General features: G+C 41.5%; 1 protein-coding gene across 1 annotated transcript in view; it reads left to right on the top strand.

Moving 5' to 3' along the window:
• The window catches only part of elfn2b (extracellular leucine-rich repeat and fibronectin type III domain containing 2b), a 267,994-nt gene that overhangs the window by 115,171 nt on the left and 127,358 nt on the right, over window positions 1–25,465 (top strand). The window contains exon 2 of the mRNA XM_061974087.1: window positions 390–601. The gene's annotated coding sequence lies outside the window, so the exon portion shown is untranslated. The remainder of the gene's footprint in view (window positions 1–389; window positions 602–25,465) is intronic.

The raw sequence follows: 25,465 nt of genomic DNA, 5'->3' as shown, positions 1-25,465 counted from the left end.
GAAGAACATTTTCAACTTGCAGCCCCTGCAGCGAGCGAACTCGTCCAAAATATGGCGCCATAGCGCAAACAATACCATACTTTTTCAGTGTCTGTTCTTGTCTACTATTTGTTGAATACAAAACGTTATGAAAAATCCATAAAGTAGCCACACCGTTTTATAAGCCGTAGGGTTCAAAGCGTTTAAAAAAAAAAGAATATAGTCCTGAAAAAATAGTTTTGAGGTGATGTTGTATCTTATTTACTGCAAACATATTTTGGTTCTGATAAGATTTTGGGCTGACAAAGGTTTGACGTCAATGCACACTGTTAAAAAATGTAAATGATAAAAAGAAAACATAGAAATTAATTAGTCACTGTATGATCTCTTTTTTTTGTTTCCATTTCTAGACCTCTGACAAAACAACTGAAAGTCAAAAGAGAGCCCAGAAAAGGTAGCAACTCAACTTTTCCAACCCAAATCATTTTCCTACTTAAAAAAGAAGAAATACAATAAGAAATTCCTGAGGGACACGCAGCAGGACGCCCAGGCGAGAGGAAGGAGCACATTCCTGTCTTCACAAAGCCCACTGACGACAGAGTGGGCAAGAGAAGGGAAGCAGGTAGGAAATGTCCTTTTTTCCTTTCTCTTGTGAGTTTTGGATTTTACTTTCATTTATCTCTGTGTCACACGGATCATACATACTAAAAATTTGACATGTGATCAATAGACCTGAGTGGCAATAGTCCACATTTGAATGAACATGGTAAATGGTAAATGCGTTATAATTGTATAGCGCTTTTCTACCTTCAAGGTACTCTTTCTTTCTTTAGTTTATTTCGAACATGAACACACTTACAGTATAATACATCACACAATTTCATATCATTTCACTTTACATCATATCCGAAAAGGAGTAGGAAGAAGCAAAGCTTATTTAATCCTACCCTTTTCCCACTTCAAAGCGTTTACAAATATATAAAATCATTTACTGACCTTTTTTTTTTATAATAAAATAACATCTGTGAATTAGTATACACAACAGTTTTGTAATACGTAATTAATTAATTCAGTCATTATTAACATACTGAAATGAAGTATATCTTATTTTCAATAAGGTTGAAAGTATTTCTCATAATTCTTCTTTTTGGTTTCAAAGCACTTTGACACTATTTCCACATTCACACACACATTCACACACTGATGGTGGGAGCTGCCATGCAAGGCCCTAACCACGACCCATCAGGAGCAAGGGTGAAGTGTCTTGCTCAAGGACACAACGGACGTGACGAGGTTGGAAGAAGGTGGGGATTGAACCAGGAACCCTCAGGTTGCTGGCACGGCCACTCTCCCAACTTTGCCACGTCGTCCCCAACATCATTTTGATTTAGGTAACATTAAGGTTAACCTTATTTTACTGTCTTTTACCAACGTTATTATAGAGATGTTTACATCTTACCTAACAATGCAATTCGATAATGCTGTTTAGTCACATGATCATTGCAATTGATTGATTACTCTACAATAGCACGTACACATATGCATGAATACACTCTTACAGACATCACACATGGAACAGTTTAGTAAGCATGAATTATTTTAGTTATATTGTAAAACGTACAAATAGTCCTTGAAGTGATGAATGAAGAATCCCTTCGAGCAAAAACACTATGGGTGGTTATACCATACTTGCCAACCCTCCCGGATTTTCCAGGAGACTCCCGAAATTCAGCGCCTCTCCCGAAAACCTCCCGGGACAAATTTTCTCCCGAAAATCTCCCGAAATTCAGGCGGACTCAGGTCCATGAGGACCTGAGTCCGCTAACCCACAATATAACCAGCATACCTGCCCAATCACGTTATAACTGTAGAATGATGGAGGGCGAGTTCTTGGTTTCTTATGTGGGTTTATTGTTAGGCAGTTTCATTAACGTCCTCTCAGCGCGGCAACAACACACAACAACAGCAGTCACGTTTTTGTATACCGTAAAGCAGTTCGTCTGGCGTAAACAGCAATGTTGTGACACTCTTAAACAGGACAATACTGCCATCTAGTGTTATGTGTGTGTATATGTGTAAATAAATGAACACTGAAATTCAAGTATTTATTTTATATATATATATATATATATATACGTATATATATATATATATATACGTATATATATATATATATATATATATATATATATATATATATATATATATATATATATATATATATATATATATATATGAAATACTTGACTTGGTGAATTCTAGCTGTAAATATACTCCTCCCCTTTTAGCCACGCCCCCGACCACGCCCCCCTTCTACCCCGACCACCTCCCCCCACCTCCCGAAATCGGAGGTCTCAAGGTTGGCAAGTATGGGTTATACCCATCTAGAAGGAGCCTAATGTGCTACAATAATAATAGTAACCAGATTAATGTGTGTTTTTCAACCTTCACATTGAGCAAGAATGAACACTGATTGCTTGATGGCTTCTGTAATGACATGCAGTGCAGTCAAGGCCCAATTGTTTAACTCAGGCCTAAGTTTGAGTCATTTTAATTTGTTAAATGGTACCTTTTTGAAAAGGAGATGTCACAAGAAAGTGGCAAAATAATGTTACACGTTAAGTTAGAGACACTAACAACTCTTTAATGTGATTTGAATCAAGGAAAACATTTATATACTAGACAAAATAAATAAATACCACATGCTGTTTAGCGTGTGGAAACTATAAGACTGTGTGTACTATTAGTGGGCCTGTTGCGTGTGGTCTACTAAGACTGGTGGAAATCACCCTATTTAAATGAGGTTTTTGCATGTACCATATTTTCCGGGTTTAAGAGTGCACCGGTTTTAGATATGCACACACCAAATTTGAGAAGGAATAAATATTGTTACGTACACTCTTTACACTTTTTAATACACTTAAAGACTGAGTGAAGAATGCACTATCGACCTGATGAGTCCAAAAGAGAAAGTGATGATGCAGTGTTGTTGCTCACAGATACTCCCTGGTGGTTGTTTGAGCACACTGCAACTGGTCATGGATAGTCCACTCCTCAATGCCTCAGTCACAGGAATGAGGCAAAAATACTACCTTGTTTGTACTGAAACCATCTGTGGAGCTTGTGCAGTCAAAATACATCAAGCGATTAATCTACCGTGTTTTCAGGACTATAAGGCACACTTAAAATAATTTTTTCTCTCAAAATTCGTCAGTGCGCCTTATAGCCCGGTGCGCCTAATGTAAGGAATAAGTTTGGTTGAGCTTACCCATCTCGAAGCTATTTTATTTTTTACATGGTATAATGATAAGTGTGACCAGTAGATGGCAGTCAAACATTAGAGATAAGTGTAGGCTATACTATAATGGCAATATGTCTCAAGTAAACAACACCAACATTTTAATTGTTCCATTGAAAATATAGAACATTACACACGGCGCTCAAAAATCTTTAAAAATGTTTTAGTACGACTTTGGTAAGCTATGAAGCCGCACCGCTTGATGGATTGTTGGTGCATTAAACATACACGTATTATTATGGTGTGTGTATAAGGTGAGATATATTATCTGGCGTTTTGTTTCGCAATATTATGCAAAAGCAACTTTGCTTACCTTCTGGTACCTGCTGATCTGTATTTGGGATCTGTATAGATCCTGAAAAATTTGGCGCATCCGCGCCGACGCCGTAGTCGACAAGCTTCTTCTTTTTCTCTATCTTCTTGTTATGGGACATACATCCTCCGCTGTTGCCATTTCTAATACAAAATACTGTAAAGTTCTTACTTATATCTGTCAGTAAACTCACCATTAAAGTGCTAAAACATACCGGTGTAGTGAGTTTAAATTATTCACCCAAGGAACTTTAGTTATTAGAGCTCCGGTCGGACGGTTTTTCACGGGACACATTTCCTGTGTTGTTGTTTCCGGATGAGGAAATGCTGCTCCGTTATTGATTTAAATAAAATCAGAAAGTCATTAAAACAGTTAGCTCCATCTTTTGACACTTCTTCCACTCCCGTCCTTGCACGCTACACCGCTAAAACAAAGATGACGGGGAGAAGACGCTGCTGAAGGTGAGCCATGTAAATAAGACCGCCCACAAAACGGCGCATCCGGAAGCGACTGTCAGAAAGCGACTTGAAGATGATCTGTAAAACATAATCTATGCAACATTTTGACCAAAGAACCACTATTACATGTTATGTAGACAAATTTAGTTTTCAATTTAGAAAAAAAATAAAAATAATATGACTCCTTTAATGCGCCCTATAATCCGGTGCACCTTATATATGAAAAAATATCAAAAATAAACCATTCATCGGTAGTGCGCTTTATAATACAGTGCGCGGAAAATACGGTACATTCATACACGAACATTGACAAGACATTGCTTATACATACAAATCCCGTTTCCATATGAGTTGGGACATTGTGTTAGATGTAAATATAAACGGAATACAATGATTTGCAAATAATTTTCAACCCATATTCAGTCAAATATGCTACAAATACAACATATTTGATGTGCAAACTGATAAACATTTTTTTTGTGTGCAAATAATCATTAATTTTAGAATTTGATGCCAGCAACACGTGACAAAGAAGTTGGGAAAGGTGGCAATAAATACTGATAAAGTTGAGGAATGCTCATCAAACACTTATTTGGAACATCCCACAGGTGAACAGGCAAATTGGGAACAGGTAGGTGCCATGATTGGGTATAAAAGTAGATTCCATGAAATGCTTAGTCATTCACAAACAAGGATGGGGCGAGGGTCACCACTTTGTCAACAAATGCGTGAGCAAATTGTTGAACAGTTCAAGAAAAACCTTTCTCAACCAGCTATTGCAAGGAATTTAGGGATTTCACCATCTACGGTCCGTAATATCATCAAAGGGTTCAGAGAATCTGGAGAAATCACTGCACGTAAGCAGCTAAGCCCGTGTGTAAAGTATATCACCACATGGGCTCAGGAACACTTCAGAAACCCACTATCAGTAACTACAGTTGGTCGCCACATCTGTAAGTGCAAGTTAAAACTCTCCTATGCAAGGCGAAAACCGTTTATCAACAACACCCAGAAATGCCGTCGGCTTCGCTGGGCCTGAGCTCATCTAAGATGGACTCATACAAAGTGGAAAAGTGTTCTGTGGTCTGACGAGTCCACATTTCAAATTGTTTTTGGAAACTGTGGACGTCGTGTCCTACGGACCAAAGAGGAAAGGAACTATAGGGATTGTTATAGGCGCAAAGTTGAAAAGCCAATATCTGTGATGGTATGGGGGTGTATTAGTACCCAAGACATGGGTAACTTACACATCTGTGAAGGCGCCATTAATGCTGAAAGGTACATACAGGTTTTGGAGCAACATATGTTGCCATCCAAGCAACGTTACCATGGACGCCCCTGCTTATTTCAGCAAGACAATGCCAAGCCACGTGTTACATCAACGTGGCTTCATAGTAAAAGAGTGCGGGTATTAGACTGGCCTGCCTATAGTCCACACCTGTCTCCCATTGAAAATGTGTGGCGCATTATGAAGCCTAAAATACCACAACGGAGACCCCCGGACCGTTGAACAACTTAAGCTGTACATCAAGCAAGAATGGGAAAGAATTCCACCTGAGAAGCTTAAAAAATGTGTCTCCTCAGTTCCCAAACGTTTACTGAGTGTTGTTAAAAGGAAAAGCCATGTAACACAGTGGTGAACATGCCCTTTCCCAACTACTTTGGCACGTGTTGCAACCATGAAATTCTAAGTTAATTATTTGCAAAAAAAAAAAAAAGTTTATGAGTTTGAACATCAAATATCTTGTCTTTGTAGTGCATTCAATTGAATATGGGTTGAAAATGATTTGCAAATCATTGTATTCTGTTTATATTTACATCTAACACAATTTCCCAACTCATATGGAAACGGGGTTTGTGCATGCCCTTTAAAACTGACTTTGAAACAACGTTGAAAAATAGTTGCATTTGTCAATTGACACAAGGTTGATGTCCAACATTGGATCCACGTTGTTGGTTGGGAAATCACCAAAATTCAAAAGTCAAATCAACGTCAAAACCCAATATTGATTAAACGTCGTTAAAAAAGCATGTTGTTTCACCGTTATGTTTGAGGTGCTCAACGTCAGGACCTAATTCGTTGTTTTATGTTATAGTTTGACATCCCTAATTGTAATCAACCATAAATTGTGATTTTACATAGCCAGTGTTATGTATGAGTAACTTTGGGCTCAGTGGTAACTTGTAGGTGATTAAAATGTGATGTATGAAATATTAAATAGTCAGTCAGTAGTGCATCAGCCCATTCATCCGATAATATAACCCCACGGTTGCATTTTTTTTTTTGCTATGCCTCACTTATATGTAACTGTGTGCCTCTATTATTTGTAAGTGTTAATTTCAGCAGTCAGTTGACTATAAACTGACTTTCTCTGGGTGGACATTGTCACCCTCCTTTAGCAGAGCACACACTGCAGAAAGCAGAAATTAGCACCCGGCGGGGATGAAAGCATTCGTTGCGTCTTCGCTCACATGCGCATATTATAACTCCTTCACTGCTTTATTGCACTTATTTCACAGGCACAGCTATCATTTGTGCTGACAGGATTGCACTTACCACTGCTATTATATCTCGTCGCTGCGTATCGCACACATTGTTGTAATTACTTCTTCTCTGTTTTCATCCCGCCCACTTGCGTCGAGAAGAATGAAATGCCGAAAAAAAACAAACCCAACAGCCTCCCCCTTGTTTGGCTTCTGTAGTGCTAAGATAAAGTTACAGCATCAGAGGAATTTGTGTAGTTGCTATTGTTGGAATGCGGTTAAATTGGGGGTCAGCAACCCGCGGCTCTTTAGTGCCGCCCTAGTGGCCCTCTGGAGAATTAAAAAAAAAATGATTAAAAAAAGGAAAGAGATGAGAAGAAAAATATATTTTTTGTTTTAGTATGTTTTTTGTTTGAGGACAAACATGACACAAACCTCCCCAATTGTTAGAAAGCCCACTGTTTAATATGTTTGTGTGTATGCTTGAACTGATGACATCGTTTTGTCCTACTAATTTTGCCGGTTCCTGAACTCACCATAGTGTGGACTGTGACGCAACAGTTTGTTTACATGTAAAATCTTCCACTCCTTTGTTTCATTTTGTCCACCAAAAGTTTTATGCTGTGCGTGAATGCACAGATGTGCACTTTGTTGATGTTATTGACTCAGGCATATTTGGTCAGTGCATGACAGCAAGCTAATCAATGCTAACATGCTATTTAGGATAGCTGTATGTACATATTGCATCATAATGCCTCATTTGTAGGTATATTTGAGCTCATTTAATATCCTTTACTTTTATCCTCTCTGTATACACTTTTGTTTTGCATTTCTCATGACACATTATCTGTATGTAATATTGGCTGCGTTTCAGATAGTTGTTTGTGTGCCATGTTGTTCCAGACCACAGCAAACGTTACCTAGCTTGCAAATATTGTAATAAATACATTAGAAGAAGACAGCCTGCCATTTCCTTTAACTTGGACACACACATATATACCTTTGGCCATTAAAAGCCAGTCATTTCCAGGAGTTATCTCACCTTCCCAGTAGCCTCTGATTTTTTTCCCCCCAAAAATTGGTTTATTCCAAACGGTTTAAGATTTCTAATTATTATTATTATCATTACAGGTTGTCTTTTGGTTATGACTAAGCTCTGTTGCTAGATTGTGACATAAATGAAGTAATTGAAAAACAGAGCAAATCCCAATTTGTTTCCTTGTGGTTGTCTTGCACCCTGGAAGGGCTGTTGCAAGGAAGGAAGGGACAGGCTTGTTGTGGGGAGGATGACTCATTAATGAGACTACTATGTTGCTTAGTTCTATCAATCGATCAATCAAGGTTTATTTGTTTTTGTCCTCACAAAATCACGATATCGGCCAAAGTGCTTTACAGGACAAACAAGTTAAAAACAAGTAAGAACAGGGTAAAGAAAATACACAGTACAGTACATATACCAAATAATTATAGTAACTGTGTGTTTGAAGCCAGGCTTAATAAGTATGTTTTTAATAGGGATTTAAAAGCTTCCAGCTGCTCATTCCCATAACTTGGGGGCGAAAGCAGCAAAGGAGCGAGCATTTTTTTTAATTGTCTTCGGTGCTTCCAAAGATGTGTGAAAAGATGAGTGCATAGTCCTGGTGAACAGTTAAAATATCAGCCATAGTTATCATTGTCATTGTCTATATTCAGGCATGTGAGCAGCGTTTGAGAAAAAAAAAGGAAAACTGACAAAAAAAGACGAACATTTATATCGGCAACAAGTGCTGCCACGCAAACCCCGAATGGAAATTTAGAAATTTTGAAAATCAAGACCACATTTCTTGCCTTTGGGTGCATTTCTACACTATATTTTACCTTTAGATTTATTCTCATCTACCTGTTACGGTACAGTGGGAGAAGGAGACGGCACAGAGGCAGGGACGTGGTTTAGCTCTAGGCGTATTTATTATAACAAAGGAATGAGGCATGCACCCAATCCAAATATGTGTGGTGAGACTATGTGAGGCGATTATATGTTGAGTGTTACCGGGAGATGTTGGAAGTCAGGGGCAGCAACGAGGCGTCAAGGTCCGTGTCGAGGCGAGATGTTGAGATCCAGGAAGGCAGCCAGGGAACCAGAGGGACTTCGGGGAGACGAGACACACATCTCAAAACCAGGAAACGGAAGAACGCTGCTGGATGGCGACACAGGACACAAGACGATGAGCACAGAGGAGGGGAAAACACAGAGAGTGAGTAAATGCACATAGAGCTAGAGACGTGTAGGCTTACTGTACAGGAATAGGTAGCTACGTTCTGGCGCTGGAACACAGGTTGCGCTGGCTTAAGAAGCATGGCATCTTATTAGCGTCAGGTGCGGATTGCAAATTTGGAACCGCTGCGCTGGAGTTCGGTCGCGGCAGAAGAGGACCGTGCTGGCGAGCGCGCCGAGACACTACCAACATATTTTGGTTGACTTTTTGACAATGACATGTCCAATTTAATGTACCACAGAAGTTTTTTGTTGTAGTAACTTACTTACATTATTATCATTGAAAATGTAATGTACAATTCTATAACATTCATGCAAAGAACTCGGAAAATGTTGGCAACTGTATCTTACAGCCACAGCACCTCGGGAAATATACTTCCGGTGATGTGACCTTTGTTTGAAAAGCTATGTTCTCGTTAGCTACTAATAAATGTTGTAGAACTACAACTGGTTTGGAACTAACAGTGTTGGGATTCTAATAATCCGAATTTGAGTAGCAGCAACGTAGAAAGCTGTCAACGTTGTGGCTCGGAGAGCAAAAACATGCGACAACAATTAAGCTAGCTAGATGATGCTAACTATGCTAACTAGCGAACTTGTGCCTGCGGTTGAGGCCAGCCTTCAACAAATTTTGTTTAGATTCTATTTTTTGATATTGTAGTGAGTTTACTGTGACGATCTGTCACATTCACACTTGGTTGTGTTTCCTTAATTTTGTATTGACTTCCTGTCAGTGCTCTTATTTTAGTTCAATTTCCTGCATGACTCCCTGAGCGCTCGTTTCCTTCACCTTTCTCTGATTGGCAGCCTGGCACACCTGGTTGTAGTTGCCAATCAGGCTACTATTTATGCCTGCCTCACCCTCCAGTCAGGGCTCAATGATTGTTTCCTGGTTCCTGTTTCCTGCATTCGCACTAGTTCCTTTTGACATTAAAGTCGTGTTTTCCTGCGCTACGCCTGCCATATCTGCATCTTGGGGTTCAAGAACAGCAGAACCTGATATTTACATAATTCCCCCACAGAACTTTTGTTATTGTTAGAGTTTTGGTCGGACGGGTTTTTACGTAACACATATTTTTCCGGTGTTGTGTGTTGCGCTGAGAAGCCACGGATGTTTCGTTACTGCTCGCTTGCCGATGGGAAAACAAAGTTAGCGCCATCTTTTGACACTCCTCCTCCGACTCCCATCCTTACACGCTACAATATTTCATTAAAAAAAACGCAGATGTGATATTTTGACGCGGATATTAATGTTTAAAAACGCGGATTTCCGCGGACATTTCATGTGCCTATATATTAAAGGAAGAGATCATCTCACATATTCAGAGATACCATCTTTATTCTTGATGATGGTCGCAGCATTTCAGCTACTTGGACCTGGCATGCAACCAATGTTGATTTCTCCACTTTTACAAGTATAATTTTTACTTTCACTTTTCTTTTGTTCGGCGCCCCCCTCAGAAGAGTCTGCCTCAGGCTTGCGAATGAAGTGCAAAAGTTTACCAATAAGGGATGATTTTCTTCCTCAGGCGAGCTGTAACTGCGGCAATGGAAGAAGCGGAACTGTGCATAGGCAATCTTGTGCTGGTTATAGTATTCTTCCGCCACATGCCCTGTAACTAGTTCAGCGAGCGAATCTTGTGCATATCGATCGAAATGAAGTTTTTCATGAATTCATGGGGCTGAGTGTGTAACTACAAGGGGCGGCATGGCGTAGTGGGTAGAGCAACCGTGCCAGAAACCTGAGGGTTGCAGGTTCGCTCCCTGCCTCTTACCATCCAAAAATCGCTGCCGTTGTGTCCTTGGGTGGGACACTTCACCCTTTGCCCCCGGTGCCACTCACACCGGTGAATTGAATGGTGAATGATAGGTGGTGGTCGGAGGGGCCGTTGGCGCAAATTGCAGCCACGCTTCCGTCAGTCTACCCCAGGGCAGCTGTGGCTATGAAAGTAGCTTACCACCACCAGGTGTGAACGATTGATGGGTTCTACATGTAAAGCGACTTTGGGTACTTAGAAAAGCGCTATATAAATCCCAGTTATTATTATTATTATTACAAGACATCGCAATGCAGAGGACCATTTGTACTACAAACCCCGTTTCCATATGAGTTGGGAAATTGTGTTAGATGTAAATATAAACGGAATACAATGATTTGCAAATCATTTTCAACCCATATTCAGTTGAATATGCTACAAAGACATGCTGTGAGTTGGGAAAGGTGGCAATAAATACTGATAAAGTTGAGGAATGCTCATCAAACACTTACTTGGAACATCCCACAGGTGTGCAGGCAAATTGGGAACAGGTGGGTGCCATATTTGGGTATAAAAACAGCTTCCCAAAAATGCTCAGTCTTTCACAAGAAAGGATGGGTTTTAATGACATTTGTACAAAGTTAACTTGATCAAATTTAAAATGTGATAGTTTAGCATATTGCGCTTCAAATCTTGTGGCTTCACCACATAATGGATTAACATTTTTTATTTTATTTATTTTTTTTTTTACTTTTTTTAAAGCATAGTCTTCATGTGGTCTGACGAGTCCACATTTCAAATTGTTTTTGGAAATATTCGACATCGTGTCATCCGGACCAAAGGGGAAGCGAACCATCCAGACTGTTATCGACGCAACGTTCAAAAGCCAACATCTGTGATGGTATGGGGGTGCATTAGTGCCCAAGGCATAGGTAACTTACACATACAAGTTTTGGAACAACATATGCTGCCATCTAAGCGCCGTCTTTTTCATGGACGCCCCTGCTTATTTCAGCAAAACAATGCCAAGCCAAATTCAGCACGTGTTACAACAGCGTGGCTTCGTAAAAAAAGAGTGCGGGTACTTTCCTGGCTCGCCTGCAGTCCAGACCTGTCTCCCATCAAAAATGTGTGGCGCATTATGAAGCGTAAAATACGACAGCGGAGACCCCGGACTGTTGAACGACTGAAGCTCTACATAAAACAAGAATGGGAAATAATTCCACTTTCAAAGCTTCAACAATTAGTTTCCTCAGTTCCCAATCGTTTATTGAGTATTGTTAAAAGAAAAGGTGATGTAACACAGTGGTGAACATAGCCTTTCCCAACTACTTTGGCACGTGTTGCAGCCATGAAATTCTAAGTTAATTATTATTTGCAAAAAAAAATAAAGTTTATAAGTTTGAACATCAATCTTGTCTTTGTAGTGCATTCAATTAAATATGGGTTGAAAATGATTTGCAAATCATTGTATTTCGTTTATATTTACATCTAACACAATTTCCCAACTCATATGGAAACAGGGTGTGACGATCTGTCACTTCATTTCGGTTTGTTTCCATGTTTTTGTAGTTACTTCCTGTCAGTGCTCTTATTTTGTTATATTTCCTGTTGGTTCCGCTGAGCACTGTTTTCTCTTCACCTGCCGGTGATTGGCAGCCTGTCCACACCTGCTGCCAATCAGCAGATGCCTATTTATGTTTTCACTCGAGCACTCCTCAGTGCTCGACGATAGACTATGTTTGGAACTGTTGTATGCAAGACTGCTACATTTTTCTCTGTTGTTTTATTATTAAAATCATCTTACCTGCTCATCCTCATCCTGGTTCTTGCATCTTGGGGACACACAAACGGCAGCCATGCGAGTTCCTCACAGTATCGTCGAGCCAGAAGATTGTGTCCTCGCGAGAACCCCTGTCGGCGATGCACAGCCGACCTTCTGGACCGCACAATTTTTGGAGGACTTAAAAGCCAGGTTTGTGCGGTCCCAGCCTACAGCAGGCTCGGACCTTCCCTCTCCGCCTCGACCGCCGGTTCCGGCTCTCCGACCGGCGAGGCCACCGCCGCCTTCGCTCCTCCCGGCTCGGCCGCCGGTTCCGGATCTCCGACCGGCGCGGCCACCGCCGCGGCCACCGCCGCGGCCACCGCCGCGGCCACCGCCGCGGCCACCGCCGCCTTCGCTCTTCCCGGCTCGGCCGCCGGTTCCGGATCTCCGACCGGCGCGGCCACTGCCGCCATCTTCCCCGTCGCCTGCTGTGCATCCTGTCCCGGCTCTACGGCAATCGCCTGTGCCAGCGCGTCGACCACCGGTTCCCACACCGCGTCGCACGCCATTCACAGCCCCGCGTCTTACGCCGGTCGCGGCGCCACAACGACCAACACCGGCTGAGTGCCCAGCACCTGTTCCTACTCCAAGGCAGCTTCCAGCAGCTGCACCACGGCTGCTATCCCTTCCAGCACCCGCTCATCCTGCCAGTCCGGCGAAGGCTCCAGTGGAGCCCACCGTGATGTCCTTCCTGGCCTCCTGTTGGGACTCGGCGAGGGACGTGTCGTTTTCCCTCCTCCTGGCCCCCTTCCGCCCGTCCCTGGTTTTCGCACCGGGGGACATAAAGAACCCAGAACTCTTTCTCCCAGTGGTGGACGGCGTCTGGCATCCGCCTAGTGGAGGGGGGGCTACTACCAGCAGCAGTGCAGCCAAGCACACGCCGCTGTCATCCCCGCCATCGTCTCCTCCCACGGAGACATCGTCTCTTTCCACGGCGCCGCCACCTTCATCTTCTCTGGCGCGCCTTCGCACTGCGCGGACATCTTCCGCGTCACCGGTGGGACTCCGCATGACACCGCCATCTTCCTGGTCGGCAGCGGATCCACCCACAACCACGTCGTCTCTGGCGGGCTTTCGCAAGGCGCCGCCATCTTCATGGTCATCATCATCATCGTCGCCACCGGATGCGCGACCTCCTCCTCATCCGCCAAAGATGCGGCGGTGTTATGGACTTCATCCGCGCTGTCGACAGAGATCTGCAGAACCTGCGTGTGGACCTTCGCAGCTGTTGGTGCTCAGGTACCACGCGCTTCCGCCTCCTTGTCGGCCACTAATGTGGCCGTTCCGTGGTCGCCCGCCTCGCCAGTTCCAGCGGCGTTCAACGCGCCGCCGCCACCTGACTTTCCCTCGCTGGCTGGGGGGACACTTGGCCTGGCGACCCTCCGCCATGTCCTCCCTCCTCCCTCCCGTAATTTTTGGACTTGTTTCCAGGGAACATCTGGAATCTGTTCCTTGAGGGGGGGGTCCTGTGACGATCTGTCACTTCATTTCGGTTTGTTTCCATGTTTTTGTAGTTACTTCCTGTCAGTGCTCTTATTTTGTTATATTTCCTGTTGGTTCCGCTGACCACTGTTTTCTCTTCACCTGCCGGTGATTGGCAGCCTGTCCACACCTGCTGCCAATCAGCAGATGCCTATTTATGTTTTCACTCGAGCACTCCTCAGTGCTCGACGATAGACTATGTTTGGAACTGTTGTATGCAAGACTGCTACATTTTTCTCTGTTGTTTTATTATTAAAATCATCTTACCTGCTCATCCTCATCCTGGTTCTTGCATCTTGGGGACACACAAACGGCAGCCATGCGAGTTCCTCACACAGGGTTTGTATTATAGGCGTCTATAGGTCGCCATGAGTCATTGGATAAAGACAGTGGCGGGCCGTGCGTTTCCCACCTAGGCCTTCAGTGAGATCAGACTTCAATGATTAACTCTCAAAATACCATAATTGATGTCACCACATGACCATAGCTGGAAAAATACTATACAGAAACACATTTACGCACTACTGCACCTCAACAGTGGTTATTTTCTGGGGTTATATTTTAACTCACTATTAGACGCCGTATAAGCCAGTGGTACCCCTCGTCGTTGGCTGATTCGTGTGGAAATGGCGAGTATTACCCCATTTCATTGCCAGAACAGCTGAGCTAGCCTCCGGGGTTGGCCGGCATTGTCTCACAAGATTCAAGAGATTCAAGATTGTTTATTGTCATATGCACAGTTAAACAGACAGTTTTCCGTACAATGAACATCTTACTTTGCTAGTCCATCCTTCAACAAGTCACACGGTACTTAAAAATGTATATACAAGGCACAGTAAGTAACATTACATTATTGCACATTCTGATTGACAGTCAACAGTATAAATATGGAGGTGACCTTGGGTCACAGCAGCAATTGATCAAAGGTGAAAAGTGTCTACAGTGATGGTTCACAGTTTGGGGATGGTCATGGTAGCTGTCTTTTGTTCAAAAAGATAAAAGTAAAAAGATGTAGTTTCTCTTTAAATATCCTTCTTGGAAATGGCCTTGCAAATGTATTATAGTATTTGATGGGTTAATAATGCTATTTAGTTGCAGATTTGATCTGCCCATTGTAGGATCCTGTTGATTTTGAACACATATGTGAATGAAGCGCGCACTTAGTCAATAGCCATACATGTCACACTAAGGGTGGCCGTATGAACAACGCCAACACTGTCATAAACATGTGCCATATAGTGAAACCACACTAAACAGCAATGACAAACACATTTCGGGAGTATAATTGCACCGCAACACAACATAAACACAACATAAACACAACAGAACAAATTCCCAGAATTCCCTGCAGCACCAACTCTTCTGGGACGCTACAATATATCTGCCACCTAATCAACGTTTTGTTCTCTTTCTCTGCTATCCCGGTCTGGCTATTGAAATTTGTACGGGGGAGGAGTATATTTATAGCTAGAATTCACTGAAATTAAAGTATTTCTTATATTTATGTATGTATATTTATATACATATATATATATATATATATATATATATATATATATATATATATATAGTACAGTAAACAGTAATGAAAACACAGTTGTTCTACAACTGTACTGTACTTGCTGCTTACTTAAAAAAAAAATAACACTTACCTTTCACTATTTGAGTAGCTTTTGTTCTGCCATTTGAGTACTGGCGAGCGATCTCAGAATCCGGGAACATATACTTCACGGATTTGTTGAAAACATCCGCAAATGAGAACGGAATGTTGCTTGCAAGGTGGCCCATAATACTGGGCTGTGACCAGCCTTGTGCTTCTCTGACCGTTCATGAGTGACTATATCCATTCGGCCACCGTGTTATGGGTTATAGATAAACCTATGGATAACGGAGACATATATAATAGTCTCCTTTTCAGGTGAGAGGACGCTAAAGGCAGTGCCTTTAAGGCACGCCCCCAATATTGTTTGTCCGGCTGGAAATTTTGGATATTACAACTTGCCGTAGTTTTGAAGTAATGCATGATGGGAATCCGGATGTTGTGTGTCAGTGTATTAACGTGCCGGCTGGAATAAACACACGCTGAGAAATAGCTCCGTGCCTGCCTCCTTTATGGGTTATAGATAAACCTATGGATAACGGAGACATATATACCGTATTTTTCGTAGTATAAGTCGCACCGGAGTATAAGTCGCACCTGCCGAAAATGCATAATAAAGAAGGAAAAAAACATATATAAATCGCACTGGAGCCAGGCCAAACTATGAAAAAAACTGCGACTTATAGTCCAAAAAATACGGTCATAGTCTCCTTTTCAGGTGAGAGACGACGCTAAAGGCAGTGGCTTTAAGGCACACCCCCAATATAGTTGTCCGGCTGGAAATCGGGAGATTTTCGGGAGAATGGTTGTCCCGGGAGATTTTCGGGAGAGGCACTGAAATTCGGGAGTCTCCTGGAAAATTCAGGAGGGTCGGCAAGTATGGTTCCACAGCATACCTATAGTTATACACAAAGAGTTGTGATTAATAAATAAGCTATATATAGTCAAACAGACTGCAGACAGCAGGTCTGTCTATCCCTCACTCCTTCTTTGTTTCACCTGTCTATCCTGCTTTGTTGAGCAGAGAAATGTTCCAAAGTGAAATCGCACATGCACACGATGATCCCCGTTCTCTAATGTCAGATTTGGTTTCAAGCGGAAAAAAAAAACTCCCCGTGTGATACGCATCCATCGCAGCCTACTCTCACGGCCTCCGCTGGCATGCCTCGTGTGTCCTCATATGCACCACCAGTCAGCGTCAGTTGCAGCCTCCGAGAAGCTCCAAAAGGAAGCTTTTTAAACATTTCTCAGGAGTAAATGGACGACTGGCTCGAGTTAAGTGAAGCTTGAAATGTTGCATTTATGGATAGTCGGCTATCTGAACACAGCTTATCGTTTTGAGTGCCGCGATAGCTTCTTCAAAACAGCGCAAGAAAACTTGAACATTTGAGGAGTACAGAGTCATTACAATGATATCATACACAACAGGAAGGAGATTCACATGGCCCCATTCGTCACGGTTTACCTGACACATGAAACGGGACAAATTGAGAGGCTGTACTATCCACTTTAGCCGCCAGATGGCAGTAGTGTTTTGAATATCTTATGTATCTTAAGAACGTGGGGGCGCATGGTGTGGTGGGTAGAGCAGCCATGCCAGAAACTTGAGGGTTGCAGGTTCTCTCCCCGCCTTTTGCCATCCAAATCACTGCCGTTGTGTCCTTGGGCAGGACACTTTAACCTTTTCCCCCAGTGCCGCTCACACTGGTGAATGAATGATGAATGATGGGTGGTGGTCGGAGGGGCCGTAGGCGCGAACTGGCAGCCACGCCTCCGTCAGTCTACCCCAGGGCAGCTGTGGCTACAAAAGTAGCTTACCACCACAAGGTGTGAATGAATGATGGGTTCTCACTCCTCTGTGAAGCGCTTTGAGTGTCTAGAAAAGCGCTATATAAATGTAATGCATTATTATTACTATTATATCTGAGCCGAGGATGTCGTTGTGGCTTGTGCAGCCCTTTGAGACATTCGTGATTAAGGGCTATATAAATAAACTTTGATTGATTGATTGATTGATTAATTGATGTGTTTTGTGACAATTCCAACTCTGACCACAGCGTCAGCCGATACGTAGAGTGGCGCCTTCCATCATTTTCAGTAGACTGCTTTGCAAAATGATTAACCTACCCCTCTTCCTCTCACGCAAGATCAACCCAGGAATGGGGCCATATAAATCCATTCCCTACTGTAGATAGACAATTAAGTACAATAGCTTGTTGTGAACAGACATGAATTGCTTTACAGCTTAAGTTGCTAGTAGTGGTGGATCAGGGGCCGATATTTGCCTTTTTTTGAACTGATCAGAGATCAGCTGTGTCTTGGTGTTCACATGGCTAGAGATTGTACTCTCGCGAAATATTCTTTCAAAATGGATGCACACTCAGTGAGGCACAATTACATTTCCGGATTCCTTGTTTGATTTCCAGGAGTGCACGTGTCTTGCCAGAACACCGGCTGTAATGTGAGAGCAAGCTGAAACAAAGGCCACGACTAATGTCTATCCACAGTGCGGAGAAGCTTCTAAATATTAAACTTTTTTATTTATTTTTTATTATTATTTTAATCGGTCCTTTCTAGCCTATTCAACAATCCATTTTCTACCGCTTGTTACTCCCGGGTCAAAAAGTTTAGTGACCCCTGGTTCAGACTATTGGACGTGGACGCATGTGAAAAAGTGCAATATATTTATCCGTACAGTAATCTATTTATTCATATAAATTTAGTATTTATTTTATATATATATTTATATATATTTATTTATTTATATATGCACCGTATTGCTTTTTTATCCTGCACTACCATGAGCTTATGTAACGGAATTTCGTTCTTATCTGTGCTGTAAAGTTCAAATTTGAATGACAATAAAAAGGAAGTCTAAGTCTAAGTTTAAATCTAAGACTCTTGTAATGGCCTTCCCAAAAATAACATCAGAAGTCTACAAGGACGGGAGCACATTACACCAGTTTTAAAGTCGCTGCATTGGCTCCCCGTCCGCTTCAGGGTCGATTTTAAAGTTCTATTATTAGTATTTAAATGTCTTAATGGCCTTGCGCCTTCTTATCTATCTGACCTGCTTTTACCTTATCAAACCTCACAGATCCTAAGGTCCTCTATAGAATTGGCATTTTAGCTGTACCAAATACCAGAACAAAGACCCACGGTGAGGCGGCATTTAGCGACTATGGCATCCACCTGTGGAACAGCTTGCCAGAGAGCCTCGGAGCAGAGAGCATTGGAATTTTTAACAAAAGGCTAAAGACACACCTTTTTAATCAAGCTTATTACTGATAATGTTAAGCTCATATCTGTTTTATTATTTTTATTGTGTTGTTTTCTATCTTAATTATTAATATTACCTCTTTTAGTCTCTCAATGTTATGTTTTCATTAACTTATTTATGTAATATTTACATTTTAATTTTTAACATATATATATATATATATATATATATATATATATATATATATGTATATATATATATATATATATATATATATATATATATATATATATATATTTTAGATGGTGTTAATTTTAGTTATTCCCCAGTATAGACCCCTCAAAGGTGGTGTTTTTCCTTAAGTCATCAGTGCCATGCCATGTTTTCTTATTACTTTGTTATTGTCAATAGTGCTGTGTGTGTGTGTCTGTGTGCGTGTTTTCTTCTTTCTTTTTTTCCTTGTACAGCACTTTGTGTTTTCCACTTGCCTGTGTATGAAAAGTGCAACATAAATAATGTTTGATTTGATTTGATTCTATAATCCTTACCTCCATGGCGGAACATAAACAAGGTTTCTTATCACAGCAGGACTGCAGGACGAGGAACAGTGACATGCTACACTACACAACAAGAGAAGGATAAGGAGCTTGAGCTCTTGAATGTAAACAAGGGGGTTGATACACATATGGAGCGTAACGACACCAAGTATAGTATACGATCAATACTGCAGTGATTATAATCTTTTTTTCATCATTAAGTCATGTTTTGTCAATGTTATTAACAAACAAATCGCTGATTACAGGAAGGCTTTGAGAGCAAAAACCAAATGATTTAAATGGGACTAGAGATGTCCGATAATATTGGGCTGCCGATATTATCGGCTGATAAATGCTTTAAAATGTAATGTCGGAATTTATCGGTATCAGTTTCAAAGTTATCGGTATCGGTTTCAAAAAGTAAAATGTATGACTTTTTAAAACGCCACTGTGTACACGGACATAGGGAGAAGTACAGAGCGCCAATAAACCTTAAAGGCACTGCCTTTGCATGCCGGCCCAATTACATAATATCTACGGCTTTTCACACACAACAGCCATACAGGTCACACCGAGGGTGGCCGTATAAACAACTTTAACACTGTTACAAATATGCGCCACACTGTGAACCCACACCAAACAAGAATGACAAACACATTTCGGGAGAACATCCGCACCGTAACACAAAATAAACACAACAGAACAAATACCCAGAACCCCTTGCAGAACTAACTCTTCCGGGACGCTACAATATATACCCCCCCCCGCCCCCCCAACTCAACCCCGTCCCCCAGGGAGAGCATGTCCCAAATTCCAAGCTGCTGTTTTGAGGCATGTTAAAAAAAAAAGCACTTTGTGACTTCAAAAATACATATGGCAGTGCCATGTTGGCATTTTTTTCCATAACTTGAATTGATTTATTTTGAAAAACCTTGTTACATTGTTTAATGCATTCAGCGGGGCATCACAACAAAATTAGGCATAATAATGTGTTAATTTCACGACTGTATATATCGGTACCGGTTTATATCGGAATCGGTAATTAAGAGTTGGACAATATCGGAATATCGGATATCGGCAAAAAAGCCATTATCGGACATCTCTTAATGGGACCCAAACGTAGTTTTTGCTTTTGCTTAGTTCATACTTGCCAACCTTGAGACCTCTGTTTTCGGGAGGCGGGGGGCGTGGTCGGGGGGCGTGGCTGGGGGCGTGGTTAAGAGGGGAGGAGAATATTTACAGCTCGTCAAGTATTTCATATACATATATATATATATATATATATATATATATATATATATAAGAAATACTTGACTTTCAGTGAATTCTAGCTATATATATATATATATATATATATTTATTTATTTTTATTTTTATTTATATATATATGTATATATATATATATATATATATATATATATATATATAAAATAAATACTTGAATTTCAGTGTTCATTTATTTACACATATACACATAATACATACACATAACACTCATCTACTCATTGTTTGGTTAAGGGTTGAATTGTCCATCCTTGTTCTATTCTCTGTCACTATTTTTCTAACCATGCTGAACACCCTCTCTGATGATGCATTGCTGTGTGGCACGCACAAAAGTGCTTTCATCAAATGCACTAGAGTCTGGAATCTTCCATCTCTCCCTAGCATGGCCCAAAACCGGTCAATCTTTTCTTCCTGAGGAAGATCTTCACTGCCAAGCACTTGGTACTCCACTACTTCCTACCGGAGGCTATCCAGGTCCAATCGCAGCTGCGGCTTGGAACTTACAAGCGTATTTCTTCATCTTACTCGTCGTCGGCGTCGCCATGGCTGTATCTTCCTCGTTCTTCTGCTTTGTCTCCTTGTTGTGTGCGCAGTTGTGCACTGCACTCTCTAAAAGCCCTAGATGTTATTGTCACATATGCATGTACAGTAGATGGCAGTATTGTCCTGTTTAAGAGTGTCACAACATTGCTGTTTACGGCAGACAAACTGCTTTACGGTAGACGAACACGGGACTGCTGTTGTTGTCTGTTGTTACCGCGCTGGGAGGACGTTAATGAAACTGCCTAACAATAAACCCACATAAGAAACCAAGAACTCGCCCTCGATCATTCTACAGTTATAACGTGATTGGGCAAGCACGCTGTTTATATTGTGGGAAAGCGGACTCAGGTCCGTATGGAGCTGGAGGGGGCGTGGCCTCCAGCTCGGCCTGAATTTTGGGAGATTTTCGGGAGAAAATTTGTCCCGGGAGGTTTTCGGGAGAGGCGCTGAATTTAGGGAGTCTCCCACAAAATCCGGGAGGGTTGGCAAGTATGGCTTAGTTATTGTGCACTATCTGTTACGGTACAGGGGGGAAGAAGACGGCACAGAATGCAGGGACGTATTTTTAGCTCTATTTATTTATATACAATATATTATGAAGTGTGAAAACTCACCCGTGTGTGCGACTGTGAAGTATCTGTAAAGTGTTACCGGAAGTGTTGAGCGAGGTGCGGAAGTCCAAGGGGGAAAGACAAGCTCGGAGGTCCGTGGGCAGGCGTGAGGTCAAGGGCAGGAGCGAGGCGTCAGAGTCCGTGTCCAGGCGGGAGGTCGATATCCAAAGAGTCAGCCAGGGAACCAGAGGGAATACGGGGAGACGAGCCACACAGCTCGTGACGCGGGAACAGAGGAATGCTGCTGGAACACGACACAGGACAACACACAATGAGCACAGAGGTGGGGAAACATGGAGAGATATAATGCACATGGAGCTAGACGTTACACAGGTTCGCACTGGCTTGAGAAGCCCTGGAAGTTCATTAGCGACAGGTGTGTAGAGTGCTCATTGATTGGCGCGTTTGGAGGTGCGCTCAGCGCACAGATGACTGCGCACTGGAGTGTGCCCGGGCCGTGACACTTTCCTGTCTTTGTTTTGCTCAAAAATTTGCATGTCACATATAATACGACACATTTATTTCTATGAAGTAGGATTACAATTAATAAATCAAATATATTCATAGTTAGAGCATTAAAAAACAGTTTATGACCTTCTAAATGTGTGTTTTAAACAATGGTAGATCCCATATTATTACTATATAATATAGTAATAATTGATACAATTTAACTGAGAAACTGAATACAGCTTGGTGAAAATCTTCAGAACATCGCAAAATAATTAATAGGAAATAAGACAACTTCTGCACTGAAATACATATACACAACTACTGCACTGTAATACATACAGTTCTTACATAATACTAAATGTACCTTTAATTTAGGTCAAAAACATGAAGACTATGCTTTAAAAAAAGTTAAAAAAAACAAAACAAAACAAAATGTTAATCCATTATGTGGTGAAGCCACAAGATTTGAAGCGCAATATGCTATACTATCACATTCTAAATTTGATCAAGTTAACTTTGTACAAATGTCATTAAAACCCGATTAGGACAAGTTTTAGTTTAAACATTTTAGTTACTTGCTAAAAGCATTTTCAGTTCAATAACCTATTGTGAAAATATCTATTCAAGACTCAAAATTGGACCAAATCTGAGGCAGAAAAATTTGATCCAGACATTCCGGAATGCGAGTGTAAACTTAACATACAGTACAGGCCAAAAGTTTGGACACACCTTCTCATTCAATGTGTTTTCTCTATTTTCATGACTGTTTACATTGTAGAGGACGGCGTGGCGCAGTGGGAGAGTGACCGTGCGCAACCCGAGGGTCCCTGGTTCAATCCCCACTTAGTACCAACCTCGTCATGTCCGTTGTGTCCTGAGCAAGACACTTCACCCTTGCTCCTGATGGGTGCTGGTTAGCGCCTTGCATGGCAGCTCCCTCCATCAGTGTGTGAATGTGTGTGTGAATGGGTAAATGTGGAAGTAGTGTCAAAGCGCTTTGAGTACCTTGAAGGTAGAAAAGCGCTATACAAGTACAACCCATTTAGATTGTCACTGAAGGCATCAAAACTATGAATGAACACATGTGGAGTTATGTACTTAACAAAAAAAGGTGAAATAACTGAAAACATGTTTTATATTCTAGTTTCTTCAAAATAGCCACCGTTTGCTCTGATTACTGCTTTGCACACTCTTGGCATTCTCTCGATGAGCTTCAAGAGGTAGTCACCTGAAATGGTTTTCACATCACAGGTGTCATAGTTTTGATGCCTTCAGTGACAATCTACAATGTAAATAGTCATGAGAATAAAGAAAATGCATTGAATTGAGGTGTGTCCAAACCTTTGGCCTGTACTGTACATACACAGACAATTAATTAAACGGCCAAAATACTTTTTTTACAAAAAAACAAACAGTTCCTTCGTCAGCCATAGATTTTACTCCAGGCCAGTCATGCTACCCTTGTTGTTTTCCTTAAAAATAGGGAATTGACGTCTGCGTTGTCGTACATCGCAGCAAAAGGACAATGAGGCTAACCCAACATCTCGAATAACATCACGACCAATCAATCTGCGGTGTTGCTAAAATGATTGATCTGTTTTGTCCAATTAAAGAGTCCCTATAACGCCAATCAAAAACAGTTCAAGAACGCCGAACTTTGCAACTTTTGCAATCCTGTTTGGGTATGGAAGTAAAATCAGTCTAACCAAAAAAGTAAACCCATGGCATTTCGTACAATGAAAAAGTGGGGCATGAATTAATGAATGTAGGTGCTGGTGGCAGAAAAATACCATTGACATCACTTTATGCATACTAATGAAACTGTTAGCATTGTTTTACTTCTCCGGAAGAGAAACAATTAACAGTCCAAGGCTGTTGGAGGGGGCGATTATTGACAGACCTAATGAGAGAAACGAACATATTAAGCCTGTCACTCAGTGATAAGTCTTTGGCATTCCTGAAACACCACCATTTTTTTGCTATAAAATAGCAATACGCACATCAAGGAGACGAATGGAATGGAACTACAACATCCACACATTCCACAGCTTCCAGTAGACATATATAACGAATAGATGCTTTCGTGGGTAGTGCTTCAGGCCATTTTGGCAGTGTGGCGTAAACTTTAACCACATCTGCTGCCAGTCATTATTTCCTTTATTCAGACAAGGACAGGCTTCGGTTCACCCCCTTGGAGATGGAGCTTTACATTTGAGACACATGCATGTGGTATTTGCAATCATAATAAAACAGTCTCAATGTGTCTCTTTGAATAAAACAATCATTAAATAAAATTCAGGTCAACATTAATCAAAATGAAATAGAGCAGGTGAAGGAATTTAAATATTTGGGTTTTATTTTGGACCCTAAGCTAAAATTTGAGGGCCATATTATAAAAATTACTAAGACCATAAAAACAAATATAAACTGTTTCAGGCTTATTAGCGCCCATCAAGATCCGGGGCCGGGAGGTGGCACTAGTGGGGCGGTACAAGTACCTGGGAGTCCACTTTAACAGCAGACTCGACTGGAAGGACAACAGCTAAGCTGTATACAAGAAGGGTGTTGGAGCCAAATTTCCTTATTTTGTTTATATTGTTTTTATTTTGTTTTCTCTAAATGATTGCTGGCCTCTGTTCATGCTGATGGTTGTCACTGGTCCTCATCAGGGATGGGACCATTGCTATGGTGCGGTTGCCATGGTAACCTCATTTAATCTAGGGTTCAGGTTAAATTAAGTTAAAGGTAAAGTACCAATGATTGTCACACACACACTAGGTGTGGTGAAATTTGTCCTCTGCATTTGACCAATGCCCTTGATCACCCCCTGGGAGGTGAGGGGAGCAGTGGGCAGCAGCGGTGCCTCGCCCGGGAATCATTTTTGGTGATTTAACCCCCAATTCCAACCCTTGATGCTGAGTGCCAAGCAGGGAGGGAATGGGTTCCATTTTTATAGTCTTTGGTATGAACTCACAACCTACCGATCTCAGGGCGGACACTAACCACTAGGCCACTGAGTAGGTGGTAGCACTCAGGTGCGATTGTAGAGAAGACACAAACAGTTTTCAACCGTGCGGTGCGTGGTCAGGTCTCGCTGCTGTGACAATTTTCAATTCAGGACATTAGACATTATGTTCTATAACCTACATTTGATTTCATTTTGATTGCTTAAAGTAAACGGATTGTCATATCCAAACATATTTCCACAGTACTGGATATCGAATCATTAACACGCGTCAAACTAAGTCAACACAGTTGCCCTCAGTATCAGCTTAAAGGTGAAGGCCATAAAAAAGGCATGAGCAGACTCTTTTTCCTGAGGAAGCTTAGGTCCTTTAATGTGTGCAGCAAGCTGTTGGAGATATTTTATC

This window comes from Nerophis lumbriciformis, linkage group LG22, assembly GCF_033978685.3.
Source record: "Nerophis lumbriciformis linkage group LG22, RoL_Nlum_v2.1, whole genome shotgun sequence".
Classification (NCBI taxonomy): Eukaryota; Metazoa; Chordata; class Actinopteri; order Syngnathiformes; family Syngnathidae; genus Nerophis; species Nerophis lumbriciformis.
The sequence above is the reverse complement of the archived record's forward strand: the minus strand, read 5'-3'. Positions and strand labels throughout refer to the sequence as shown.